The sequence below is a fragment of the Setaria italica genome, chromosome IX (genome assembly GCF_000263155.2).
Source record: "Setaria italica strain Yugu1 chromosome IX, Setaria_italica_v2.0, whole genome shotgun sequence".
In the NCBI taxonomy this organism is placed as follows: domain Eukaryota; kingdom Viridiplantae; phylum Streptophyta; class Magnoliopsida; order Poales; family Poaceae; genus Setaria; species Setaria italica.
In genome coordinates this window covers 1,056,371-1,059,471 of record NC_028458.1, presented here as the reverse complement: position 1 = coordinate 1,059,471, position 3,101 = coordinate 1,056,371, and the positions used below count along the sequence as shown (strand labels likewise).

The 3,101-nt window shown below is 45.5% G+C and overlaps 1 pseudogene; it reads left to right on the top strand.

Annotated features, from left to right (window-relative positions):
* Positions 1 to 299: 299 nt before the first annotated feature.
* On the top strand, positions 300 to 2,585 carry LOC101783085 (annotated as a pseudogene).
* The last annotated feature ends 516 nt before the right edge of the window (positions 2,586 to 3,101 follow it).

Below are 3,101 nucleotides of genomic sequence, written 5' to 3'. Positions count from 1 at the left end.
CAAACTGGGTAGCTAAAAGGAATATATGATGCGCGGCTTAGCGAGATGGACCAATAGGGAGGCGACAGCTCATCTTCCTCAGGCACGTCAAAAAAGGTGGCGCGGAATCGTCCACGTCAGAAATGCAGAGGCGATCGCTCATATCTCTTCCGCCCCGCACATTGGCTTGCCCTGCACCGGTCGTCATCTGCTAGCTTTTTTTTATCCCCTCTTTGCCTTGCCTTTGCTTTTGCCTCGTAGCTAGCATTTATTAGCTGCTGTGCTGCTGCCCCCCATGGCATTATATATGACCAGCAACCCTAGCATCTTGGTCCTCCTGCACACCATCTCAATTGACAAGAAGCCTCTTCGATCGATCCATGTCGGGGCCAACGTGCAGCGCGTGCGGCGCGTCCGCCTGCTGCCCGCACCTCTTGCACGCCGGAGCAGACGACAGCCAGGCTGCTTTCTCCATCTTCACCGGTGAGGTTCATGATCATCATGAGCCCGGTACGCAGCAGCCACCGGGGAGCCTGCACGAGTTCCAGTTCTTCGGCCAGGACGACCATGAAAGCGTTGCCTGGCTCTTCGACGACCCGCCGCCCGCCGTCGGCGATGACCGGTCCCCAGTTGAGAACCAGCCTCACCAAAGGCCACCTGCGTTTGATCCGTTTGGGCTGCAGTACCACCCCGGAAAAGGGCTCACCTTTGAGGTGTCCCTTGGCCAGGGAGAGGTGGACGCCAGGCTGGGAGTTGGCGGCGGCGCCCGGCACACGGAGACAGCAGCAAGCGCCGCCATCGTAAGTAGTAGTGGTTCGAAAGAATCTCCGGCCGGTTCACTCGGCAACTGTTGCTTCTTTTCTGTGCTTAATTGTTGGTCACAGTTCTTTCTTTCGTTGTTTTTTCTATTTGCTTCTTCTTGAGCTCCACACCACATGTGGTTCTTGTGTACATGCCTTGTTGAAAGTGATCCAACCGCGAAAGATTCTGGGCCTTAACCTTTGGTGGCGAGGGCTGATGTTGTTTTTCTACTCAAATTTAGGGATTCTGGCTTGTTTTTAAAGTAAGCAACATACAAAGCGGTGTGCTGGTTTGTTGTGAGAATCGACACATAAAATTCTATCAAAGCAAATTAAACTAATAACTAATACACTCCGAGGACTGAGAGGGAAATTAATCACCGGTGGAGATATTCCCTTGTGGAGGGGAAATATATATGGAGAAAGGCAAATATAGTATTATACTTGTGTTGATCGTATATAATCTTGTCATCAAACTTATATGTGTTTGTAGCAACTCAACAAATTCTATTAAATAAAAGGAGAAAACCGTATAGGTTTCCTTTTTTCCATTTTTTCACTACTTGTTGGAGAGTGTTTTCATCTTGAAAATTAAAACTATGCTCTTGTCCCAGGATATATAGGTCTTTTAATTAGGCGCTGATGATATGTATATATGCGAGAAATCAACCATAAATTAATATGCATATTAGGTATGTTCAGTGATATATCTACCTTGCTAGCTAGTTAGCTGATCTGACTTGTTTGATTGTATGTTAAAGACACCAAGAAAGAATGCTCGCAAACTAAACATGATATGTCAAATTTTTACATGTATATCTGATATATCCATCTAGTGTCTATACATCGATCCTGAAGGTATGTCCTTGCCAAAGATTGATGAAATGGGTAATAAGCTGTCTCATTTTATGTGGTTAACTGACAGATTGGATGTTTACATTTTGCTGTAATACCTGATCAATGGATGCATTTTGGAAGCATATAAATAGAAAGAACTTAATCATTTGCATCAATAGGAGCAAGGAGTGATAACAAACGCTGTCGCATTGGCTTTGGATCTATTTTAGGATCCCAAATCGTCCCAGCTAGGCAACGTCTGATGTTCATGGCTCACGCATAAGTAGGCCTATTTTGACACATTTTTTGCTCGACTAAATTATATATCTGCATATATACCTTGTCCATTTTCCTATGATTTAAATTCTTGTTGCATGCAGATGTCATTCTGTGGGAGCACATTCACTGATGCTGCAAGCTCGAGGCTCAAGGAGCCAATCCTGATCAACAATCAGCTGCAAAGGCCAGCCGATCCATCAATGGAAAGGGCGGCAAAGCTGATGAGGTACAAGGAGAAGAGGATGAGGAGGTGCTATGAGAAGCAAATACGATATGCATCCAGGAAAGCCTATGCAGAGATGAGACCCCGAGTGAGAGGCCGCTTTACTAAGGTACCCGAAGCTTCTGCGCCACGGCAACCAGCGTTGGCAACGACCAGCTATGATCACAGTCGGCTTGATCTTGGGCGCTGCTGGTTCCATGCATAGCCCAAGCTAGACATATATAAGCATATTAATAATCGAATCCATAGTACATATATATCTAGTAACTATGTGTTGTCTCGATTGCCAACCTTATTAACGACTTTAGAATTATCATCTGTATTGGTATTTATATGACACTATTAGGCTGGGTTCACCAAATTTAATAACTTCCAGCTAGTTCCCTGTGGCCAGCATTACAAGCTTAACTATACTGTATATGTGGTGTAAGCAATTTGAACTATGAAGACAACTAATATATGCGCTGGTAGAGACCTTCCATCCAGCTTTTTTTAGTCCCGGTTGTTTTTGACCGGGACTAGGCCTTTAGTCCCGGGTCAAAAGACCACCACCGACGACCACCAACTAGGGGAGCTTTAGTCCCAGTTGGTAATATCAACCGGGGCTAAAGAGCCCCCTTTAGTCCCGGTTGTAACGGCTAGTGGGACGAGGGAATCTAGCGGGATGTTTAGTCCCGGTTGAAAAAACCAACAGGGACTAAAGGCTCCCCTTTAGTCCCGGTTGGAATTACTAATTAGTCACGGTTGGTAATTCCAACCGGGACTAAACGCCTCGCTTATAAATTCAGCTTCTTCCTCCCTGAGCCCGAGCCACTCAGACCGAGAGCTTCAAGCTCCTTCTATATGGCTAGCAAGCAAGCTTAGGGAGGTGTTGCCCGATTTTTTCCCCTCATTTTCATGGGGATTTCACTCATCCAAAGTGTTGTTAAAGTTAGCTACTTCATCCTCCCTTCATTTATTATTATTATGCTTTGTTTTATGCT